This window comes from Tinamus guttatus, unplaced genomic scaffold (genome assembly GCF_059628265.1).
Source record: "Tinamus guttatus ecotype Peru unplaced genomic scaffold, ASM5962826v1 Tinamus_guttatus_pri_ptg000242l, whole genome shotgun sequence".
NCBI lineage: Eukaryota > Metazoa > Chordata > Aves > Tinamiformes > Tinamidae > Tinamus > Tinamus guttatus.
The window spans coordinates 3,942,234-3,968,993 of NW_028288776.1; positions in this window are offsets into that span (position 1 = coordinate 3,942,234).

The window sequence follows — 26,760 nt, forward strand, 5'->3', positions numbered from 1 at the left end:
GAATTCTGAACATGTGAGTTTACATGTGGGTACACAGTGCTGTTCTGGATTTTTTTTTTTTTTAAGATTATGAATGATGGCACTTTTAGAAATGACTCGTACTTTACAAGCCACTTACACTTTACAAGCAGAGCACCATAAATAGCAATGTCTAAAGAAAAGGTGGCACTTTCCACTGGCAGACTTATAAGCTGTCTTAAAACTGGTTCACCACTGTGATGCCTGAATGGGCTCAAATCCAGCTGGATGAGACCCAGTATTATGAAAACAAACTGACTAAGATGTAGTAAGTGAGTTTCTAAGCATTTGAAATGAGACTATGGTCCTCATTAAACCAATAGCAAAAAAAAATCTGTCTGCCTAGAAGAAATGTTGCTTCTAGCAGGAGCAATCCATAAAGTACGTTTTGCAATGCTTTCTGTAACTTCAGTCCATATTGACCTTTACAATGCAGAAATAAATAGAATCTAGCAATCCTGTAAATAGCAGTACTATCTGGCTTCATGTTAAAGTGATTCAACCACAGGAAATTATTTTAATTAATGTCTTTTGTGTATGTATTTTGCGGTATCTGCAGTGTGAGCAACTGAGCATTATGGAGCAACAGTGTTGTATGATGAGACCTGAAGCAGATGTACAGACCGTGCCGTGAACGCAGTGAAGTTACACTCCACAACAGCCCAGGTCACTGGCTGTCCTGGCAGAGAGAACACATCCCAGGATCCCAGGGGATGGTATGAGCCCGGTATCATCCCAGAACAAAACAAACCACAAGCCAAGGTGCAGTCACACCCGATCAAACTGTGGGCATGCTGTGCACAGCAGCTGTCCTTAGTGCACTGAGCTCTGGTTCACTGGAAACCAGATCCAGCAGCACATACACCAAGCATGTTTACAGATCTCCTGTTCCTTCTCCTCTCATCCCAGGTACTTGTCAGAAAACATGGCTGGCTAACCAGCTCGGTTCATCTGGAGTCTAGTTTACATTTTCATTTTGTTTGGTGTGCAAAATTTAGATGCTTGTTTTTTTCCCTAAGCTTCAAGCCTGAAGCTAACCAGGCAAACAGCTAATGTTGTGAGAAAAATCCACCTGCCGTGGTTTAATTGAGGAGCATATAATGGGTATATGTTTGATTCTCCATAGACCTTAAACATCCAAACTAGCCATATTGCACAAGCACTGTTTCCCTTTTAAAATGAATTAAGCTTTCTACCTTGAACTATTCCATTTTTCTGATATGCTTTATCCAAATGTCACAAAATTCAATAATTTGCCCTCCTTACAAAAATAAGCAGAGGCAAGGCTTTGAGCAGGAGTCCTGATACTAGGAGCGATCTTCTCTGGAAGAGATACTGTGTCAGGTACTAATTTTGATCTCTGGCACATCATTATGCAAATGTATTAAATACTTACCACTGCGTGATTATTATAATTATTACTGTATTATTTCTTATGAATAACAGTATAGGATGGAAGAGATGAAAAGACAGAAAACACTGAGTTAGGCAGTGGTTTGTGCAAAGAGTGGCACTGTTGTAATTTTGCTGCAAGCAACAGCATCAAAAATTTGAAATAAAGAAAAATTATACATTGTTTTAAATGAATTATTTCTAAATACAAATGGTGGCATGGGAAAAGAAATAAAGGTGCTTGTTGGCAAATGTGATGGACACTGGTATCAGAGCTGATCGGAGAGAGATTATAATATTCCATTGTTCAGAAATTTCATCTGAAAATAGGGACTACCAACCATGGAGTAAGTTGTCGCATGAGAATAGGTAACATACAGAAAGACAGTAATCACATAGAGCTTGGGAAATTACCTAGTTTATATGTGAGAGAGTGGAAAAGTGAATGAGGAGAAAAGGAAAAGGTCAAAAGTTGGAATGAGTAAATGGTTGGGTAAATAAAGTAACAGTCTTCTGGTTACTGATGAATGGTCATAGTTGCATTCATCAACACTAGAAATAAAGACACTGCAGCAGTGAAACATTTAACAGTGACAGACTGGGTGAATTCTGTTGTAAAAGGATAGCAAAGACCACATTTTAGCAATGTAGTGTGTTATGAGCTGGGGTATGAACCTCGTGTGAACTCTGCATTATGAAGTGGCTTGAGAAATTGGTTGTGGTAGGGAAGTGAATCAAAGAAAACAAGAGGAGAGTCAGAAAGACAGAATAAGAAAACAGAAATAGGTCGTTCTGCTTCTGCCTTCTTTTTTGCCACAAATTTACTTTTGAAAGAGACCACCTGAAGATCTCTGTCGAGAGAATGTAATGAATATAACATACCAATGCGTAAACAATAATCAGTGCTTTACTAATATGTCAAGACTCCTTTCTTCTTGATGTTTACCACTTCTTCTGATTATGTTTGGTATTTGACTATGTATTGTAAGAGGTGAATTTATATACTCTTCTATGTACTTTATTCAAGAATTGAATTCTGAATGAGATTGGTGCCTTTGCTCTTGCTTCTGCACTTGATATATGATGTTGTTACCACTGAAACTGATAAAAATGTTATTGAAATTATAATGATGCACTAAAAGCTGATCTATACAGTTCTAAATCTGCCTAACAACTTTCATGTATGTGTCAGAAAGTTTCCAAATCTATGTAAAATTTCATTTAAAAAAGTGAAGTTCTCAATACACATTTCATAACTTTAATTCATTTATTCCTATACAGACCAATTTTCTTGCTATTCACATAAATTGTCTGCAAAGCACACCCACATTATTGTATTTTGAAACTGAAAAAACTCAAGAGCAGATTCTTATTCAAAAACTGAGAAAGCATGTCTGCCTTAAGGCTATTCCCAGGACTACATTTTATTGGAATGTAAATACCTTAAACATACAGGCAGCGTGAGACAGCATAATGAAGAAACACACATATTAGAATATAGAATATTAAGACTGAAATAACTTTAAACAAAGTATCCTCATGTAATTCTTCTCCACAATTATCTTTAAACTTGTCAATAAGAGTTTGTTATTCCCTTTTAGGGAAGAAACTTTCATAATGTATGGAAAGCAGTATACTGAAACTGTCTTCCTTCTGTCATGAAGCTGGTCCTAGAGGGTGAGCGCTATGTCCCACATCTTGTACACTATTTAATACACTATTATTTTTCATTATTTGAATCAATATTTAATCTCTTTTTCGATCGCAATAAACTGTCAACCTCAAAATAGAACATGGTCCACAAGTATTACATGTCTGTATGTATATATACACACATGTAGTAAATATATATTTAATTTACCTTTTTTTAGATATTAATCTCTTTTATTTTCTGGTTATATTTTCTTTCAAAGAAGGAAATATGATTTTTATATATCTCTGTTTTACAAATTCTGTCAGAAAAGCTGATGTTCAGTGCATCTTAAAAAATGGACAAAGTTTCTTCATTTTAAATTATCAGACTTGAAGATTGTGGCCTTCACTCATGTCATAGTTTCCTCATATGCAAAATAAACAAATTGTCCACTCCATAGGAAACATGGACACTTAAAATAGTTTTTGTTGCCAAGAGTTTGGGATGTTCAAAAGGATGCTGCTGGATGAGCAAAGTACTTGTATTCATCTTGCTGCAAGCACAGAACAGAGATATCTTTTTCAAGTGTATTTTTTATTGTAGTAACAATAAATCCCTTGAGGAAAAAGACAGATGACATTACTGTGCTTTACAGCCACTACTGTACTTTTATGCCTTTAATAGGACAGTGTAATGGCACCAGGTGATTGTTTTACACTAAAACACAAACCCATTCCATCACGTTAAGATGCTCTTTGAACAACTCTTCAGACCTATTTCCTGTTCTTAACCTCAGTATCTTTGATTTGTACTGACCCTGTTCCCTGTCAAAGTGATTGCTACTGGTGACACATTCCACTGAGAATTACTGTAATATCTCAGACAACTTCTATATATTATTTAGGCCATTTTCTAAATGTATATGTATGTATATGCATTACATATATATGTTGTGTGTGTGCATACAACTTAGAAGTGATGAATTTCAATTATTACTCTCATACATGAGATGTGCCTGTGTATAAAATAACATAAGCAAACTAGGGAAATTTTACATAGCTTCTTAGGGAGAGCATTATCTAGGGAGTAGTATTTATACAGTACTATCTTCTATTAGGAACTAGTCCTAGGAATTAGTATTCTCAACATAGTACTAGAGAAATTGTACTTAGGGACCTGCATACTAGAGAAACTAGGGAAACTGTAGGTTTAGCTAAGTAGAAAGAACACTACATGAAGAGTACTATATAGGGACATATATAGAGAAAGTGCTACAGCTCATATAAGATTCTGTTTGTAAGAATACCACAATGCTAAGCAACACATTCCTAAATAAATACTTGTGCTAGCACATTAAAAGCCCACTGCAGCCCTAGAATAGGATGGTGAAAGTCAGATTTTTAAATTCTTGACTAGTAAGTAAGTCATCTCCTACCAATCTGCACATGAAAAGGCAGAAATGGTGTTTTCAGTTAAGGACTTGCTAAAGGAAAAAAAACTGTACTTCAGTAATTTTCTTCTGAAAAACAGCCAGCTGATTTTCTTTCCAATTAAAAATAAATACTGTTACTAGTCAAGATTTCAAGTCAGGAAAACTACTGACATCAGTTTCTCTGCTAATGCACAGCTGAACAGTGCCCATCATCTGCTGAGAATGGAATATTTTAAGACCTTTACATTACAGGAATATATTAAGACTGTGCTTTAACTCAGCTTTTAAGAAGAGTTTCCATTCAGGTACTGCATACCGCTGTACAAATACAAGCGAGCAGCTGAAGTGTATGTCTCCACTCTGCAAGCATTATACTGTAGAAGGTGGAACTCTGTTCCTGTTAGAATACAAATATCAGATTTTCAGAGCGCAGATCAAGGATTAAGTCTGTACCTCAAACAGCAGTGGAGGGAACAGTTGTGTAGCCAGAACTACACAATTAAAGAAAGTCATGGTAACCAATGTATGGATACCCAAGTCACAAAGATGGTATTGCCATTGGCTTTAGAGGCAAAAGAGTTCTCATATACATAAAATAATAAGCAGGCAAATAATGATATGCATTCCAAATCTCTCTAAGACTATTTACTATGAACTCTTCCTTTACAGTGGTGCATTATTTTTGTGATGAGACCTTAATGTTCAAAGGGATATTGTAGCATATGTGCTGTGAGGTCTATTCAGATTAATTTCTCTACACGCACAGCACAGAAGAACTCCAGCCTTTACAGCACTTAAATATCTTCAGTTAGGATAAATTTCCCCCAACCATAACCATATACTGTGTAAGAATGTTTATGTGTTGAGTTTATAATGTTGATGCTGGGCTTGCTTCTCAGCTGCTGAGGAACATGAAGCAAAAGTTGTCTGCAGGCTTCAAAGTTACCTGAAGTCACCTTCTCACTCCCTGCCCTACCTCAGATGTATGCTGGGCCAGACCCTTGGCATCAGAGAAGTCTGAATGTTTTTTCTAGATTACCCTGGATACTAATTGTGCCAAACAAACACTATAATACCCAGCAATCACAGGGCAGAGCATGGCTTTGCCCACATTGCCTGTGCCTAGGCAAGCAGGTGGTTGGAGATTTATGCTGGTATTTGCTCCACTATGAGGTCTATATACTCTGGAGTGATGTTTCTACTGGTAAATGCAGGAATTAGTGACACTTGGCACTGACAGAGCAATATTGCAAAGCAGCTTGGGAAAGAGAAATATCCTGGGCCTAGACAAAACAGAAATAACTGAGAGCTATATTACATGTACTTTCTCAAAGCATTTCTATTCTTTCTGGTTAATAAAAGAATGTGTTTTTAAGTGTCAGCTTATTTAAAAATATAGTTATCATGTAATGACAGATTTTAGTGTTCATAATTGTATTTCTTTCAACAAGCCCCGCAGTGAGGTAACAAAATCTATGACCTTTGAGTAGACGCTTGACAACCTCCACTGGCTGTAGTAGATAAGTTTGCTGGTAAGGTCATGCAACTCTTAGCTCATTTTAGGTATGCTCCCCAACTACATATGCACCACTGATCAGCCACCATTGTTCTGGCACGAAAAATAATGTCCCCAAGAGGAGCTTTTACAGGTGTATGAACTTGTTCTGTTGGAAGATAAGCCAGACTATGATATTAATGAATGTCAAAGGATGCCTGGATTTTGCGAAGACAAAACTGTAATTTTCATGCTAATGAACAAAATCCTGTTGTCATTAAATCCTTCAAACATTTATAAAAGAATGTATTCAGTTAGCAGAGAGATCAAATGTATCATAGCAGGCTCAGGTAACCCTAGCCTATAATTAAATGTCATTTCCTCTTGGGAACAATTCTTCAACAGGAGAGTAGCAGCAGTGCCAAGAACGTGTCAGCAGCTGCAATTGCAACTGGAAAACAGCAGGTTGTATTTCAGTGTCTTAATTTGTTGTCTTAAATACAATCCTGAGAACTTCAGGCCTCAAAAAGGTGAAAAAGACATGAGGCTGGCATTTTAGTAATCTGAAGCTGTCATCAGAGAACAGGAAATTATTTTATGATAGTGCATCCATAAACTACTACCATTTCTCAGGTCTCTCTTCTTTTTACGTGTATCTTCATGAAAATAAATAAAAAGATTAAAAATTCAGTATGTAGATTTGTTTCATTGTTCAAGTTGCTTGAAAATGTCAATGATGGAAAGTATAACTATTTAAACTTCAATATCTCACAAATAAAAATCAAATGTCAATTCTTTCATTCTTAGATGCAAGAATTCCATGTCAAATGAAATTCTCCATCTTATAATTTGATTTCAAAGAAGTTTAGATCAATGATATTGATTTTAAAGAAACCTTAACTATTCATTTTATATCTAGGTTATTACTAAATTTTGCCACATGTTGACTATTTTGGTAGGAAATTATAAACGTCTAAAATAATAACAGAGAAGTGCAGACTTTACCCTGAAGCTGCAAAGTTTGAAACTATTAGGAAACAATGTTATTAAAAGGTTTGAAATGTATATGTAATTAAAAGCTTCAAACTCCACAAAAAAAATCAAAAATAAAATAATAATAATAATAATAAAAAAACATGAGAGCTACAGTTACCATTTCCCACTGTAGGATAATTAAGTACAAGTAGTGAGGATTACATGATTTCTGAGGTAATACATCTCTCAGTCAGAAAACGTATTCCTGAATGACAGCTGTTATAGGCCGAGGCTTGATGTGACATAAACTACATGAGGCTCAAACTGTGTGCAGAAATGCGCAGTTCTCAGCACATGTATCACTGCAGACTGCGAGAGAAGACCTTTGGCTGTGCTTGGAGGATTGAGTGACCACAACCTGGGAGAACTAACTTCAGACACAGGCAGCGGGCAAAGGGGGAAGAGTTAAATAAATAAACCCTTCACACAAAGGTCACAGACAGAACAAAGTCACTTTTCATAAAGAGAGAATCTCAGAAAGTGACTTTCAGCACTAGTAGGGCAAAATCAGCAGAAGACCACAACACATCCTTTGAAAATTAGCTCAGAGGGGTGGCATGTCACATAATGATAATCAGTCAGAAATATCCTGTGACAGGAACCTTCATCAGTAAAGCCTTCTGTAATAAGCCACTGACACTTAATAATGTATAAGAAAACCCTCCTTTGGAGCCATTATGTGAGACCTCTTCCTTTCCATTTTGAGTGGACAAGCTGAGTAAGTCAGAACAGGTACAAAAGAAACAGAAACATTTTCAGATGAATTCACATTCTATCTTTAAAAATAAAAATCTTAAGTCTTTTACTGAGCAAACCAGCCGTTATTAAAGCACTTTTCTCAAGGAGAAAACCAACATGTATAATTTTCTTACAGGGAAACTAACTTGAGCAATTTGCAGTGAGAAAACTAACTGTGAGATAAAAAATCTGGAGAATTTTGCAAATATTCTGTCATTCCCATGATCTTCAGGATCCTGATGTGGAAACAACTAAACACGTAAAATACACTCTTCCCTTCCACCCAACACACACTTCTTTGCCTAAGTGAAAGATATTGGAAGCTCTGCACAAGACCCAAACTCCTGTGTACAACAACGCCTGGACATCGGCATGGAGAAGGCAGCCCTTGAAAGCTTGCAGGTGCAAGAACTCAGAAGCTGAGCAGCACTATTTTTTCATTCTGACTGTATAATGAATAGATCAAATATTCCTGTGTTTCATTTTCCTTTTTTTCTTTTTAATAAGATATAAATATCATCAAGATGATAGTAAATATAGTGAACACTAGCACAAACTGTAAAAAAATAATCTTCTTGACAGTGTTAGCAACCTCTCTCTGTCCAATGCAGGAGTATTTCAGGGTGTTTAGAATGTAGTTGATACAGTGTTCACATTCTGGAATGCTACAGACATGTGTTTGGATGCATACAAATGAGAAGATATTAGGGCTCAGAAGGCCTTTGCCAAACCAAGTATCAGGTCAAAGAAGGAAACTTTTCTTCTTTCAGCAGTTCTTGGAAATTCAAGAAAAATACCTTAAGATATTTTCTGTGTTCTGAGTGCACTTAAAATATGTTTTGTTTACTGATGCAATGCAAATACCTTGATTTTACGTCTTGAAGATAGGATGCTAAATATATATTTCTTTTTTTTTTAGAAGCCTAACTTTTCCCAAGACCATACTCATATTATTCATTTATTTTTGTTTTACTAGGTTTTTGTTCATAACAATAGAAACTTCACAGCTTGATAAATTACATGTCATAACCTGTTCTTGTTTATTGTTTTGCAGGCTGAAGGGATTATCCAAAAGGTTTTGGCTTTTTGTTCTCAGTTTTTTATAGCCACTTGAATAGTACAGGTAGACACACTGAATACTTTACACAGTTGATAGCTTTATTTTTTTATCATTATTGTTATTTACATTTAGTCATTTCTCTGTGATTTTCTAAGGATGCTCTAGGCACATGCTTATCTTATCTTTTTCAAAAGTGCAATTTTACCTGTAGAAATAATTGTTCCTTTGCATTATAAATCACAGAGATGCAGGCCCCTAAAGCTTTACTGTATGTGATTTACAAATAGAAATAGGCCAAAAAGCTTAACAGAGGATGAATACAAAACCTGAAATTGCTTTGACAGGGTGCAATAATTTATTTCTGCTATTAGAAGTTCATTGATTCGAAGTCCATTTAATATTTCTCTAAGTGAGGAAAATGTTCAATTATGCTTAGCCATTAATCGAATTAGCCTTTTAAAATACATGATAGGCTTTATTTTTTGTTGAAACTGTGCTAAGAATGTCTTTCTACGGTGTAAAACTTTGTTTCAGGAATTAACAAAATAATAATAATAAAAAAATCCAAGTCTTTGTTTGGAATATTTCTCATTTTTGTTTCAAGGTTCTGTATAATACTAAGAACTACATTTTTGTGAAATATGTAATTCTTTAGAAAGGTCATCAACATCATGTTAATAACTGTAAGTGAAGAAAATCAGAAGATGACTGCATTAATAGGAAAGAAAACCATTTTAGCCATGCTGGTATAAGTTTAATGCCATTTTGATAGCTCATTATTGAATTATGCTTCATTTACAAAATGTAGGAGTATACTCATTAAAGCAATTTACAAATTCACAAGAACTCTGACCACATGAACTTTGCCAGCCCCATGGAAAAAATTGCTGTAGTGCATCTTTGAGGATACTGCCATTCCCTGCATGTCTCCTAGCAGGCTCTGCCACAGGAAGATGAAATATGGTAGCTCATAGATTCTATACCTGTTACTGGCCTGTTGCTCACTTACTGGCTCAAGAAATCACTAGGAGGTGGAGGGGATTTGTCAACCATTCCGTGGTTCACAAAAGTAAGGCCCAGATGTCTCCCAGGCAGTTATTCCACTGTCCAGGCCGTTGTCCTGCGTACGGATTCCATGGGCAGCCAGTGCTGCTTCAAGTGCTGTAGCGCAGCCCTGCGTGTGAAAGTCTCCTCTACTTTCTGCCTGCAATCTGGAATGTTTGAGGAACTTCTATTTCAGCTTTCCATTATGATCATCATACAGATTTTCAGATGTGGCTTTGACGTTTGGCTTAATTACAGTATAATTGAAATATGCTTCTGGGTAGTGAAATTATTATCCTTTGGCTCTTAGAGAACTGCCTAAAGGCCTGTTCCATAAGTCCTATGACAAAGAAAACTCTCAATGGCTCTGTTTAAATAGATTAATTGCAAAGAAATTTTTGCCAGAAGTAGGACTGAAGGCCCTTAAAGAGAACAGCATTGATTGAGACTGGTGAAATATAACTTCCCTATTACATAGTGAGCTTTAAAGAACAAACATTTCCCTGTCACAAAATAATGTTTGTCTTCCAAGAAATGTTATCTCTGGCTTGACTACTGGTTCTCAACTAAGCCACATGCTGATGAAACTGGCAGCCCCTTATTTTAGCCTTATATTTTTGTATTATGCCTGTTTCTAGGATCTATTTAACTAACCTGTTCTGTTATTTCCCTGCAGAATATAGCTCTGTACATCCATACTTCCAAATGACAAGTTTTGATAGTTAGAGTTTAATAAATCACCTACACCGACACAGGGCTTACAAACTGCTAAAAGGGAGCAAAACAGCACATATGCCTAGTAGAAGTGGAAAACTGGAAAGAGGACAAAATACGCCCTTCAAGGACATAAGTAGAAATGAGTAGGATAATGTGTTATTTAGAAGCTGCTAAATTATTATAGAAACCTAACATATAGAAAGGTAAAATCCCAAATTGTGAACTTTAATTATCAAAAAGGTGGATAAAAAAACATACTTTTTCTACTATTACAAGCAAGAGTTAACAGAACCGAAACTCCAGGGTTAACAGAAGATTTTGAAAATTCATGGCGATTTCAAGCGAAGAAAAAATTCAAGAATGTACTTCTTACAGTTTCTATATGAAAAAAAATCAAGTTTAAAACATCTTATTGAACCATGTGCTTTCATAGTGTCTATTTTTTATGCTAATGTTCCAATGAGATGTTGTTTAAAAAGGCTCATTTAGTCAAGGATTTTTTAAAACTTTAGCTTCACCAAAAAATAAATAAATAAAAAAAATGGTTCAGCCCAGGCAATATTTCTAATAGAATGAAAAAATAATACAATGTTCCTACGAGACTGAACCCCTGCAAAAGAGAAGTCTAATATTCCACTTACCTAAGGGATTTTGTCACATCCTACCATTTCAGTGACTGAAAGGGTATATAAAACAGCCATCCCTTTTTCTCAGCCGTTTTGTGAATAGCTTGCATTAGTAAAAATGAATTTTATAACCGGGCTTTTGAGAAAATGACATATTTCAAAGGCATTTCAAATAGACAGAGAAATTAACTATCATCCCCATTCCAAAATGCAAGAATCAAAGTCTGCTCACCTTTTTCAAGTTAGCAAGAGCTAGTCCTAAGGACACAGAGCTATTGACACACACAGAGAGAGAGGCACATCTGCAGCCTTCTCTCTGGGTTTTAAGACCTGCATAAAGGCTGGGACATTGGCTGCTGGAGCTATAGGTACAGCCATGTAACCCAACGGGCAATCTCGACCATGTGTGGCTTTGCCCTTCAGATTATTTTTCTGTATTATTAATATTGGAGGAAACATGAAAAGAGCCAGGACGGTTAAAGCTAAAACCTGCAGGACTATCAAAAGGCAGCAGCTGCAGCAGCATCTCTCAGCGTTGCCTGTGATTACGCACGCAGCAGCAGGCACCATCAGGGAGCTGGCCCTGGGCTCCAGCTGGAGTCACAGTGTCCCTGGGAGCCACCTCCATGCCCCAGCTTCAGCAGCAAAGCCTGGGACACAAGCCCCATCGCAGCAGAAGCAGCAGCAGGTCTAGCAGTGCTGCTGAAACTGGGGTGGTGCAAGTCTGACACGACAGATTAGCTGAAAAGCGCCTGAAAAAAATGATTTTGTCATGTTTGCCAGGCCATCATTACAGACCACCTCCACTCTGCTGCCTGCCCTAGGCAGTGGGAAGGGACCATGTTCATACATATATCAACAGTGCACTGTTCCATTTTTACCTGAAAAGATTATGCTCATTTCAAATTACTGCATGCAGGGCCAGTCAATCAACATTTTTTCATTCCTCAGATCATACTGTGCTGGTTTCAAAGGGGTCTCAGATAGGTTTTTATTGCAGTGGGAAGAAAAGGATAAAAGAGCTTTAGTTCATTTCAGTTAATGAAAGCCAAACTGTGTCTTTGTTTTTGATTTTTAAACTAGTTTTGTTGGTACATAATTTATTTTTGGCTTTTTTAATATTAAAAGATAGGAGTTTGATGATTAAATACTGCAATTAACCACAGAAATATTTTCTAAATATAAAATATAATTATGAGGTAATGATGAAGGTAAGTGGACATTTTTGCCTGATAAAAGTGGAAGCATTGCTGACCTGATATATACCAACATGCATTATCCGTGTTGGTAGCTAACCTCCAGGTATAGCATTAATCTGAAGCTATTATTACAATTGCTATATATATTTGAGTGCAGATGTCATTGTTATATACAGTTTAATCCTTTATCTTTGTGAGCAATACCATCTTTGAAAATACACTTACAATCCAATAATTTTGAAGGATCTGCAGTAGATTGTATGGCCTAACATTTGTTTTTATCTATTATCAATCTTAATGAACAATTGCACTAATAGCACAGACCCTGGTGTTTTGATTGAGATTCTGAACTTCTGCAAACTGCCTCTGTCCAGTAGCAGTGAACACCACACTGACAAACATGTTAAATCCACATCGCTGATTTTTTTCCAACGGCAAATAATAGGCGTATGTGATCACAGACTTCCACAAAGTGAGAGAGAAATGACTTTTATGAACCTTGCAACAGTGATGCCTATTTCAGCGACGCTCGGTTTGCGTCTGCATACATGCAACAGCCTAACCCCACTTGAGACTAATTCTACTAAAATTAAGTTCACAGAAGTACAGTTATTTATTTGTATCCCTACTTCTTTCAGTATGAAGGCACTTAATTCTTGGCACATAGAGAGTATTTCCTGAGAAGTATTTTCATGTGTAGTCACTTGGTGCTTACAAGACGATGTGAAAAAGTATAAAGATCATTTTAAAACACTTCCAAGTCTTTGAGTAATTTACTATTATTGACTGAATTTTCGACTCAACACTTCATTTAGTCTATATTCATTAATCCAAGAATGATTCATTAGCATCCCAAAGCAACCAAAACTACAATTAAGAATGCTATTAATTTTAAAAAATAGCTTTTCCATTACCATTCTTTTTCAAAAAGATTGATCCAAACATGAAATTATTTTTTATTTTTTTGTGAAAAAATAATGAGGAACCTGGTTTTCATTTTTTAATTTTCATTTGTTTGGTTGTCATCCATTCTAGTGAATTCAAAATCTGCTTTTAAATATCTGGAAATAATATTAAGCATCCAAGAAAGAATTTTCCTTTCAAAATTTTTTGAGCTGGCATGGAATTTTTAGGGGCTCAGCTTTGGCCGTTGGGAACCTGTGAAAGCACCTCCTGAATTCACACTGGCCATTGAGCATCTGTAGCCTTTGACTCCAGGCCATTGTGAGTTGAAGGTATCCATGACTGGTGGGCAGGTGGTTTGCTGGCAGTCTTTCCCCTCTCGGTTTGAATAACAAAGAAGTCCTTCAGGCTGTTCAGTGAAATCCATCAGATGTTGCCAGAGTCCCATGTCTTCTGTTCTTGGGCATCTGCATGATTCACAAGAGTAAGTGATAGCTTTGGAAGACAAATATATTCAAAGCAGAAGGACCCTTCACAAAAGATCCCTGAATAGCTTTGTCAGATCCCAAAGAATTCCTTTGTTGTTTCCTTTATTCAGATCTGTCCCTGTTATTTGCTAACTTGCAACTTAAGGAACCACAATACACCTAACTTTGTGATTAGCACCCAAATAGAATTAAAATAAAAGTAAAAAAGGCAGGAATTGTGCAAAAGAATGTGAAATATAGGTATGTTCTTGTCTTGATTCTATGAATAACTTGGAGAAGGCTGGAATCCTGGGAGCTGTCAGAAGACAATGAAGGCTACAGTGTAGGAAATAATGCTGGACATATGACATGATGCAGCTAGAAAATTATCAATAAAGATCAGCCAGTAGGACAACTAAGAAAAAAAAATAATTATAATAATAAAAGTCATTTCAGATGATGCCATCACTGAATTCATCTCAGGCATAAGTGTCAAAGCTTCAGCTCTTATAACTTATTATTGCAACACTGATGTCAGTGGAGCTATGACATTTTATGCAGGTCGAAGATCTGCCCCTCAGCAGCTCGGATGTGGTTCTGTGCACGGCTGAGCCTAGTGAAGCGTCCCCGGCTCTGACGGCCATTCCGTCTATGCCCACCACCCAGCTTGCCAAGGAAATAAACAGCCAGTGCTCTGCAAAGAACCTAAGGTCTCTGCAACTGAAGAGCTTCAAGAAAACAAGATGAAAATCAATTAAATTAATAAAAGGAGCCTGCTTATGGCAAAAACATGCTGAAACTGGAGAGTTTTATAAAAAGGAACAAGAAGACAGGATCCACAGAAGATCATGGATATATTATCATCATGAAAAATATTGATTTGTGTGCCCTACCACACAAGCTATACAGTTGGTCGGTTGGTTACAAAAAGATATGCAAGAAAAAATAACAACTCATTTCCTCTTTGGAAAGGAGGCATTAGCTAAGGAGTTTAAAACTTAGCTACCTCACCTATAACTTTAAAAAGAGTTAAAATAATATTTGAAATGTATCAAAAGTATTCTCTTCAGCTCTCAGGAAAAAAGTCCTGGCTGAATAGTTAAAAGTAGTCAGTGTATGTCAGTGTAGACTACACTGACAGAGCAGATTATTAGCTAGTGTACCAGATCAGTGCACACCATGCATTTGTGAACAGAATATTTGATTTTTAAAAAATAATATGATCCAAGGGCTGCAATAGCTCATCCTTTGCCCATTGATTAATTTTTAACATGAAATACTTTACCTACCATGCCTTATCTTGTACACTATACTTCCTTAAAAATAATTATTGCTGCAGGTAATGTTTTATATAACACAGGATCAGTTTAAAAAGAGTTGTAACCCTCCAGCATTCATGAGTTCCAATGAACTATATCTTGCTTGTTTGTTTGATATCTTTAGAGAAAAAAAGTGTATCTGATTTACAAAATAGCATAATCCTTTTTAAAAGTGACTTCCACAGGACTGCTCAGGATGAGGGATGTGAGGTAAACAAATTACTATAATTATCAATATTGACTACAGCTGATTATTTACATCATTAGCTTTAAAAAGCCTCCAGAAACAAAATACATATTTATATCATATATTTTATATACATGTATTTATATAATATAGATATTATGATTATATGCAAATATAGCATATATATTTTATATATATACACTTGTATATATATATGCTTGTATATTTGTATATGCATATTGGGTCAATCCTTCAAAATAGATATATGGCTGCACCTGGACTTCTTTTTTACTGAATTTCATTAATGAAAAAGCAAGTTTGGGACATAACTCTGAGCTTCAGTTGGCAGAAAATTCCACTATAAATCAGTACTTAGAACTTTTGAACTTTTTATTGCAAGTCTCTGAGCACCTTCAATGTTCTTTTTTTTTCATTTTCTAGAACCCTGTCTATGGGCAAATACACTCCATCCTGTCTCCTAAAGGAAGTTCCACTTTTAAGAAGCTTAAGCTTTACAGATGTCTTTTATCTTTTCCAACAATTGGTTAGAGAGGAATCTGTCCCTTCGGGAGTGTAAGGATGCATTGTAATTGTCCATACATCTTTAGGCATCAATCATCTGTGCCTGTCCTTTGAGAATCTCAGATCTACAAAGGAACAGAAAATAGTTGCAGGTGACCCTGTAAGTTTAAAATTGTAACTCCAGCAGAGTTTGTCCTTGGGGCAGGCAGCTCTATGCTAGATATGGCCTTTAAATCCTGATTGGCCAGAAAACTTAAACCCTTATATAATCCTGTCCCTATTCTGCAAAGCCTTTAAGCAAATGGCTTGCTCAAAACCCCTCAGCCTTTGCTAGAAATTTAACGGAAAAGCAAACTAAATGAAAATATATTAAAATAGAAAAACTTTAAAGAATTAGAGTATTGCACTTGAAAGACATGCATTCAGAGAGGATTAATACAAGAAATACAAACTTCACGACTTTTGCACAGGTTTTCAAAGATATAATCTCTGGAGTTTTAAAAAGTTCCATAATTCTGGGCCTATGTTCTCTTATCCCCCGCTGTAAATAAACTTTAATAAAAGTAAGTGTCAATAATCTCAAACCCATTTTAACCTGTCTCCTGCACTACCCTGACGTCTATAGTAATGATCTTCTTCAGATGGAACACAGCTGATCAGGGTCATTCACTGATAAACGTATTTCAGAGGATTTTCCCCCTCTATCTCAGTTTGAAATTCTTATCCTATAATGGTGTGTCCTTGCAGAAAATGCTTTTGACTCCCAACATTTTATTTATTTGTATCTAGTCTTACAGTTTTAATGGTAACTTTCTGTTTCAAGTATTTATGACTGATTTCTTCTTTCAATTACATGTCTACAGTTATACAGATATTTATTAGCATGCAGATTTGGACTTATTTTGCAAGAAAAAGACTGTAAAGGTCAGTTCATGAAGAATTCTAAGGGCTTTTGAAGCAAAATAGGACTCCTTTTTTCTGTTTTTGTTTATTTTGTTCTAATTAGAAATCAGAATCTATCAAAATTATCCTAATTTTCCAAAGAAATGAGGCATCTATGACCACACTATTAATACACTTATCTCTCTTTTCCTCCCTAAGTAATTTTTGCATTGCAGGGCTGGAACAAATGTCAGAAGGAATATCCAAAAATATCATCTGGTAAACAAGAAATCTTAACAAAGATGAAGAAAATAGAAAACTGACATATACTATATGCAACTGAAATTGCCTTATAGTGCAGTTGCTTTTGTGAAGACTAATGGACTGTGCCAAAGAAACAGAAGGCTGCAGTACTGTGAAAATTCCCAGGTAGAATCTAGATTGGCTCAGAAGTTGGTCAGTTGGGAGATAGTGAAAGTTTTTAATATTCTCAGGTTTTCAAGTATTTCAAGAACTATTCAGAAATCCCAGAAATTTCTTCTAAAAATTACATGGTTCTTATTTTCAAAACTAATAAAATAAAAATTCTAAATAAAAATTCTAAATCTCGAAAAATTGACTAGGTCTGCACAGAGTCCAGAATTACATTTAACATCAGAAAGGTTTTGTATGTATTCCTCTCTGCGTACATTTCCATTCTGCTATGTGTCTGCTGTTGTGTAGTCCTTGAGAGTCCTGTTTATGAGACTCTGGGTGTATGTATTGAATGTAGTCACTCATATTCTAAGAATATCACACTGCAAGTCAGAACACATAGTTCTTTTTGTTTTTACTTAATATCACCTCAAATATTTCCATTCTTTGCTTTAAAAAACTCCAGTCTTTCATTTTCGCTGGAGTTAAACTCCCTCAGACAGGGCATCCATCTGGCCTTCTTCATGGCAAGGATTCTGCTTCTGCAAAGCTACAGTGATCCTGCAGAAAGACATGGCCATCTTCTTCAGTGTTGTGATGTTGCAAGATAGCAAGAGAAGTGCTGAATGTTGTCATTTCCCAAAAGACTATCATAAGACAGAAGATATCACAGCCGACATCTTGGATTTCCTACAACTGCATTTTGAAGCTTTTAAAGTTTCATTTTTTTCTTTAAAATGCTTCTTTGAGCATTACCTACACCCAGAGGAACAGTTTAAAAATGAAAAACAGGCTTTTAGAGCTTCACTTGCAGCCGCAGGGGACTCTATATCCTTCCACAGTTGCTTTGCTCTAGCATTATGCTTTTATTAGCTCAAAATATAAAGACCTGATAATACAAGCCCTTTTCGAAAGCCTAAGATTAACAATGGGTGTTCCAGCTTGGAGGACTTGCAATATTATTTACTTGCCCCCATATTACATCTGTTAAACACACTTTCTCTTTTCCTATATAAAATATTCCTAACAAAAACTATGAATACTATGTTCACTGGATTTAGACAACAAGAAGTTTTCAACCATTCACTCATTATCAGGGATGCATTTTAGTATTATCAGCCATCTTTTTCTTAGTTAAATCTTACCCCCTTTTCATTACATCTTCTTTTAAGCTCTACAAGAGATAAAAGAGACCCCATCAACTATTTCCAGCTCAGTCACCTGTAAAATAATCCGGGTTACATAGACATTATCACTGCATGTGAAACCTGGTAAAACGAAATATCTTAATATAAAATCCAGTTTATTAAATAAATTTTCTGTATGAGTCAAACCTACCACAGCAAGTTATTATAGCTGCACTACTCATGTTAGTAAAGACTGCTGGATTATACTCCACCATAGCAGTTAATGACTTAGCACATTACTATAGATGGTGAATATCTGTACAAAACTGTATCAGACTGTGAAAGGTGTATATGAGATGAATTCAGAATCTGTATTACAGACAGATAATGGTCAGTAAAAAGATAGCAAGAATTCTGGCTTATCAATTTGTACACTGATTTCTGTTTTTTATCTGGGAAATTTCATAAACTTATTTCAAGAGCTGGGGAATGTCTGCTCAGCATCCAAAATCTTCCTGGCCTTCAGTCCAAATATCAAACCTTTAATGGTTCAGAAGAATTTTGTCCAGAATTACATTTAGATTTTCTTAATAAGTGTATCAGTCTATGTTCTTCAATAGAAATATGCTCATTGCTCCTGTTACATTTTTCTGGGATGGATTTTTCATTCATCAGTCAAAGCATTTTCTGCTTTTCAAGGTCTAAGGGGTAAAAAAAAAAAAAAAAAAAAAAAAAAAAAAAAAGCTAATTTAGGATACCCCTAAAGCTTAAATATTTGTTGGTAGAAGTACAGACTTGTCATTGTGGATGCATTATAACCTTGCTGGTAATTATAGCTGACTATGCCAGTGGCTCAGAGTTAGGGAGAATATCTATACCGTTAGCTTCTGGAAAGTCTCTGACCTCAGATCTACCCGTTTGATAAATTATTTTTCTTTATGTTAAAAGATAGAGGAGAAAGCTCCAATTCAGACATACTCAAAAGTTTTCTTTGCCTTTATCTTTGTCCTGAGATAATCCATAGGGGAGCACTTTGAAGAAGTATGAGCTCAATTGGAACATGTATATCATACACATTATGATGTTAAAGAAGGAGTTAGGGTTCACAGATTCATTTTCTATAAAGCCAGAAGAGACCACTGTGATCATGCAATCTGACCTCTTGTTTAAAGCAAACCATAGGATTTCCCAGAATCAATTCCCATTTGAACAAGGAGATACCTTCACAAAAAATCTAACCTTGATCAAAATATTTCCATTAACTGGGTTCCCCACCACAACTCTTGTTCTAGTAGTTCATTATTTGTGCTGTTAAAAATGTGCATCCTTTCCAGATTGAATTTCAAGCTCAAACCACCAAAAGCTCATCAAGCGTCTTCATACATTACTCAGGTATTATTTTCAATTATAAATATTTTGTTTCTTATATAGGTATTTATACATTGTGGTAATTCTGAGATAGAGAAATTAATATAGGCAGACTGTAGACTCCTTTGAATGGAGGATGGAGATGGATGGAGACTTCACAATGGAGATGATGGAGACAAAACAAGGCCCCTGGTCTGGGTGTTCACTCCCTCCATTCTGATTTTTTTTTCTACTATCAAACCAAAATTTTCCACGTTGCAATTTGTGTCCATAGTTTTCATTCTATCATTACGTATCTCTGGGAAGAATTGGCTACATCTTCTCTATGGTCTTCTGTTATGTAGCTGAAGACAGTAATAAGATAATAAATAATAATAATAAGCCCTAATCCAAATCTTCTGAGCTGCACTATGGTCTGAATCTCTCCTCCATGTATCACTTTCTCCAGTGCCCTTTCTGGCACTCTAAGGGGACTCAAACCTGGACATATATTCCAGATGCAGTCTCACCAGTGCTGAGCAGAGGGGAATGACCACTTCCCTCGACACTTTGGCAATGCTTTTGTTAACACCTGACAGTTTGAGATTGCTGCAAGGACACGCTACATGTACAGCTTGTTGTCTACAGGGATCTCCATGTCCTTTCCTTCAAAACTGCTTTCTATCCAATTGGCACCCAGCTGTACTCTTGCTTTTTTTTTTTTTTTTTTTTTTTTTTGTAGGCATTTCTTGTTTTGTTTTGTTTTTGTGTTCCAGGTGCAGGACTTTACATTTCACCTCATGAGGTTCATGTCAGCATATTTCTTCAGCCTGTCAAGGTCCCTCTCAATAGCAGTCCTCCTCTCCAGTGTATTCTCAGCTGCCTGTGGTTCAATACTGCCTATGAACTTGCTGAGGGGGCATTCCATCTCATCACTGACAAAGACATTAAATACTATATATTGTATCTATTTATCAGAGTAAAACGGCATTTACATGTGTTTCTCTGCCTTATTTCCCATCTGTATCACCTTTCTTTAACTGAGGATGTAGCAGTTTGTTAGAAAAAACATTTCTGAAGGGGTGAGCCTGCAAAGAAACTTCCGGCTCAGACCCAAGGTTCTCCTTTCCATATGTACTGTATTAGCCTTTCATAATGTGAGATAAGTACAACTGCTTATTTGTCCTAATGCTCATCCTTTCTAATGGCACTTCTAAGATAGTTACCCTTACTGTAGGTTTACTTAAAGATGCACATTCTTTCTTACTGTGTGGCACTGCTAAAATGATTTTTATTTATTTGGACCCAGTTTGCAAAGCAAACGATCACATGTATCAATGACCTCTCTTTTTTCATTATTTAAAACTTTTCTCAGTCTTTGGATCATTTTGTAGAAGCTATCTGTAATCACTGTATATTTTTCTAGCTCACTGAACAAATGTTTTAATAACTCAGTGCTAAGTACTGGATCTCACTGAAAGTGTATGATAAAGCTTGCAATTTTACAGACACATTTAAATCTGTCCGTTCTGTACCTCTTAATCAAAATGACAGATAGTACCAAGGCTTATACATGACCACATGCATTACATCAGCATTACTTCTTTATATCAAACAGTTCTCATTTCATCAGAGTCAGTTCTCTGCCCTCCTTTTTAGAAGATACTTTCCAGCTATATTTTTCAGTACTTTTCTAAGACAAATAAAGGAAGTTATCAATTTAGGGGGGAAAACATTGAGTCTAAGCTACATCCAGTAGCTTTCCCAGCATGCACAAACAGCACAGCGGCTAAGCTAAATATCTGTGGTATTGGTGAGACACTAGAACTATCATCGCTGTATTCCTGATCTTCTCAGTCATTACGCTTAGTCCTTCATTTTCTTAATAAGAATAAGCAAGTCTTACTCTCATAAACTATCCAGGTTTTTGAGAATATAATTTTGAATGTCATTGTGTATAAGTGATACACAATCCAACATTTTTCATAAAATTGATTCCTATTTGATTCCTATGCAGGGACCATAAAGAATTATCCAGGAGTACTATAGCTGTTAATCAACCAGGAATTAAGACTTTTGTAGATTTTTCCTTACTGATGTTTGTTCTGCAGTTGCTGCAGTTACTGTGACTTTCTTAAACAATGATACAATTTGTTCACTAAGACATGTTTAATTCCATACAGAGCACTGAGAATGACAACAAAAGAGAGCATTCATGTAATATTTTGCTGATTAAAAATATCCCTTGTTCTTGATGTACATAATCATATAAAATTATTTTGTGTATGTGTGGTCTTAAAATACTTTTAATTAGAAAATGATTTTTCAGATTCAGAGAGTATTGCCACATTTCAGTTTCATAATTAACTTGAATACTGGAGTCCATATGGCAGATGAGCAATATTTAATAAAAATAGCTGACTGGCTTGCCAGGGAAAAAATTATGTTTTTGTGGAAAGAATTGTGCATTACATAATTCATGATTTTTATAGAAGTCTATAGAGCTATGCCTAGAAACTGTTTTGTGTCCCGATTCTATACCAAGGTATACTACAGTAATGAATAATGCAGATAACATGGTGCCCTCGGTGAACTATATAGCAGAAAAGACGCTGACTATCAGAAACAGCTCATTAGGAAAAAAAAGATAAATGTGAGCAAAGCACATTACCTTGATGGAGAAACAAAAAAGACAGATTCTACTTCACAACTAATTTGTAAAAACAAGCTTGCATATTTTCTAGCTCCTAAAGCCTGTAGGCAAACTCACAACTAATTAAACAAAAAATGATCTCTGTTCCATACTTTTCAGATGAACTAGTAAGATATTCCATCATGAAAGTTTATGTAGTGCAAATGTAGGCCATCAGCAGTATAGTACTTCTAAAAATGAAGCCACGTCTGTGAAAGACACAATGAGTCTGACTCATTATAGCTGTTTGCAACTCTAGCATGTAGTTAGGATGGTGTCAGCACTTTTATTATATAACCTCCTATTTTGAGTTGTTTATAACTTAGTTATAAAAATTTACTTCAGGCTAAATCTGAATTTCAGGTATTATTAAAAAAAAAAAAAAAAAAACAGTTTGACTATTTTAGACTTTGACTAATGTATTTACCATTGAGTAAATCTTCTTGTGCAAGGCGCTTACAGTATTACTGGTAAACTCATCATTTTTTTTTGAACTGGCACTTTTCCAAATTTGTGAGAATCAATCATCAAATCTATTCAAGATCTGTCAAGGAGAAGTGTGATGGCAGACAATTCTATTAATAAAAAACAGAAAGTTTTACATTGTTGAGGTTTGGTTTAGCAGATCTTAGTCTAAAACTGAAATAATACAACTTAGATTAAGCAGCCTAAATAGAGACATCACAACGTATTTTAGGTCTGAACCTAGAGCACGCCAGCTTCATTGCAGTAACTACATGAGTTCTCACTCCTGCCTTACAGGAACGATAAGAAATATGAGGGATACAAAATATGTAATATGAGCAATACTCTGCAAAGAGTGCTGCAGAAGCTACTTTTCCCTTTTCAGAAATAACTGTTGATTATCTGATTCACCAAGTAATCTTACACGCTCATTTATCTTGTGGCAACCCCTTATGTGTCTGTTTCTTAATTTCTCTAACTGGTAACACACAGTCTACATTTCTCTGTATATCTGTCAGTTAGTTATGAAAAACCCTATCAAGGCATCGTATGAGTAAACTCCCAAAAGAGCGAAAATGTCCAAGGTCAATTAGAAAAAGCAGAGCATCTATCCTAGCATTATCAAGGGAACAATTTCACGTCAAGTACGAAAAATGTTTATATTGGGTGCATGTGCTGGGGACATAACTTAGGTAGGTTTGTAGAGAAGAGCTTGAGTCACCAGCTGTGTTCACCAGGCTGTGAGCAACCCCTGGGGGCTGACGTGTGGACTGAGAAGCCAGCGGCCGCTGAAGCGCTGCCCAGAGCAGCAGCAGGCTGCGCTACAGGCACACGCCAACTCTGGGACACTCCTGAGCACTCCTGACTCGGCTTCTGACTCACAGTTAGTCCACACGTGGAAGAGCAGTCACATACAAGTGACTTCGGGGGAGCACCTGGAGGGCTTGTAACGCTTTAGAAGAGATTGCGCAGAAATGACACTGCCAATCCTAAAGGCTTCCTTGGCAATCCATCCAAAACCATCTGTGTGTGTGTGTGCACGTGTGTATGCGTGGGGGTGCACACACAGGTGTGTCATCTGAAATTGATGAAAGATAGATTTTCATCTTGTACCCTGCTTTCCTCTCAACTTTGTAAAAATGATTTAAAGGTTGATTCATCTGCTGTTCAGAGCAGAAATGATAGCCATTATGTATGTAGTAATAGGTCACATATACAGCCTTCAGCACAGCAATCTGTTTTGCTGAGTGAATGAATGATGAGTAAAATATCACATCCTTTTCAAAGATATACTTACATCTTTAACTCCTGTCTGGCATAGCATTAGTTATTGTGTGACTTTGACAATACTGAGCCTATAAAAATCACTAGTTTGTTACACTGTGCAAAGCCAGACTAAAATTTACATTTAATTTACATTTAATTCTCAATTAATATAAAATACTAATACAGCAATTTCTAAACCAGCTGATATTTTCCCCATTTACATAGTTTCTATGACTAACAGTTCTGTGCAAATATTACTTGATTTGTACATATAGTAAATCAAAGGAAATATAATGGCATACCGTATTTGCTGTTTTATGGCATTACATTTACTGAAAAGTGAATTAATGTGCACATTCACAGATATATCCTTTTTTTTCTTCTTTTCTTTAGGACTGCAAAGAGGGTGAAAAAAAAAAGAAAAAAAAAAAAAAAACAGATCCTTTCCTTTTCCTCTCAAATTATTCTCAGGATCCACTATTGAGTATGACTCATTTCCCATCTGTAACTGATGTCTTTTATTGAGTAAGCTGGTCATCCTTCTGGAACAGATGCTTCCAAGCCACATTGTTTCAGCAGCTCTCTATACTTAGAAGGTAATCTCACATGTTCTTCTGCTCATCCATCAGTAATTCTTCTGCTTTAGGTTTTTAATTGATTTACTTTCCTTCCCTTTCTAGAAAAGTATGTTCCCTTTCCTCTCTTCCCTTGTGTTCCATTTCTATGAGTTTACTCTATCCTTAACAGTTTATTCTTGCCAAGTTTGACATAAACTTCTCCTGTTTACTTGATTCTGATCCAAAAGTCTATAATATTAGAGATTAATTTACTGTAGTAAATAAGTTTATTATGTGTGTCATCTATTTCTTGAAATAGAATTACTTTTCTTAAAGCTAGGGCAATGAGGTATCAGATGAAGGTGCAGTTTGTTCTACAGGAAAAGTCATACAAATCTGCTGCCAGCTAACCAAATAGCAAACGATCTGAATATCCAAAAGGCATCCTAGTGTTTCTTTCTCTATGTCTCTCTCTTTGTGGATCCAGTCAGATGAGAGCAGAGAAGGAATAAGAGGAATACACTTTTCTTAAAATAAAGAAGTAAAGTTTGTTTATTGGTATGCGGAAGCCAAAAGGACAATCTCCATTTATCCTTTCAAAACAGTATCATTTAAACAATAACCCTCAAATCTCCTCTCTAGAAAATCAAACTCTAATAAAATATCTCATTTGCAAAAAATATAAATGTTTTGAAGGACTCCTTTATTGGGTTGGAATCTTAATAGGCTGTTCCCGCATATATTTAAACCCTGACAACCATCCTGAGGATCATCAGACCCAAGATAGTATATTATCTCTTTTTTATTTCTACAAAATTTTAACATTTCTTTAATTAGTTTTATTTAGTAATCAAAATCTAGATCTTAAGAGTTCAGTCTACTTATTTGCAAAGACTTTCAACAGCCCCGTGTCACTGCTGGCTAGCAGGCTAAAGAGTAATCCTCACGAGTCAGGACCAGTCCTTGTTACAATGGTTTAATCTTACTCTAATAGCAAGGAAGTCATAGAAATAGATAACTAGAAAGAGTGATTCTGCAAACCAAGGCACACAATTCAACTCTAATTCTATCATGTGATGGCTTTATCATAGCTGTATCTTGGTTGTGCTGCATCATTGAATTTTTTAGCTTTTGTTACTTTGTTACCTTTATCACAACCTGGTAGAGAAGGTTTTTCCATTTTGTTATTGTTGTTCTTAATATGTAATTGACCTATTTCCATGTAATTTACTCAAGAAAACTTGAAGTACCTTTCTTCCTGCATTATAAATCTTTCTGATTTGCAATTCATTAAACCTTTCCCTTGGCAGATATTTCCTATTAAAGGTGGGCAAATTCCAGAGAAAAGCTGAACAAAATGTATCAAATATAGCGTTTACATACTGTGTAAAAAGGCTTGAAAAAGGATTAGCCTAAGTTGTACATCCGTATATAATGTGGCATTTAAAAGGTTATTAAAATTCTTGAAATACTCAAATATTACAATAGTACTAGGAGACCTTTATGCAAATAAAATGAAACCTGAAGTATCTAAATTTCTCATATCCTGGATTCTCTCTTATCCCTAAATCTGTATGCTTTTTAACCTTTGAATGTAATGTAAACAAAAAGATATTCTTGGGTAATTCTGAATGGTTTATAAATAGACACCCCAATTATGTTATTTTCTGTTCCACTCACTGACTTTCCAAAATGGTCTGTATGGCATCAAAAGTGCTCACTAATTCACCTATACTTGACTATATAAAAATAGAAATGGACAGAAAGTCTATCATTTCATACAGATATTAGAAGAAAAGTGCTAGTACTTGCAAATACTATAATGAAGAAAAATCTTCCCCTAGTAAGAACATCAACAGGCAGTGGTGTAACTAAACTTTGATATATGACTAAAACAAGGATGTTAAAAAATGTTGGATCTCCTTTTCCATGTGAAGGAACTGACTAACTGCAGATCATTGTGAGAAGACCCAATTGCCCATCTTGATCTAGTTCTTGCATCACTTTCTGCCAGGAAGAAATTATTATGAAATAAATGTGTTTCTGTTTTGTTCTTCTCCTTATGGGTTTGCACTGATGTCCTCAAGCAAGGAAATGCAATAGAAGTCACTCTGGAAGACCCTTTGATCAGAAAGAGTTTTGAAGGTTGCCAGGGAGCTACGTCAAGTCAGAGACCCACTGGGAAGTGCATCTCTCTCTCAGCTCCCTGTTCAAATATGCCTT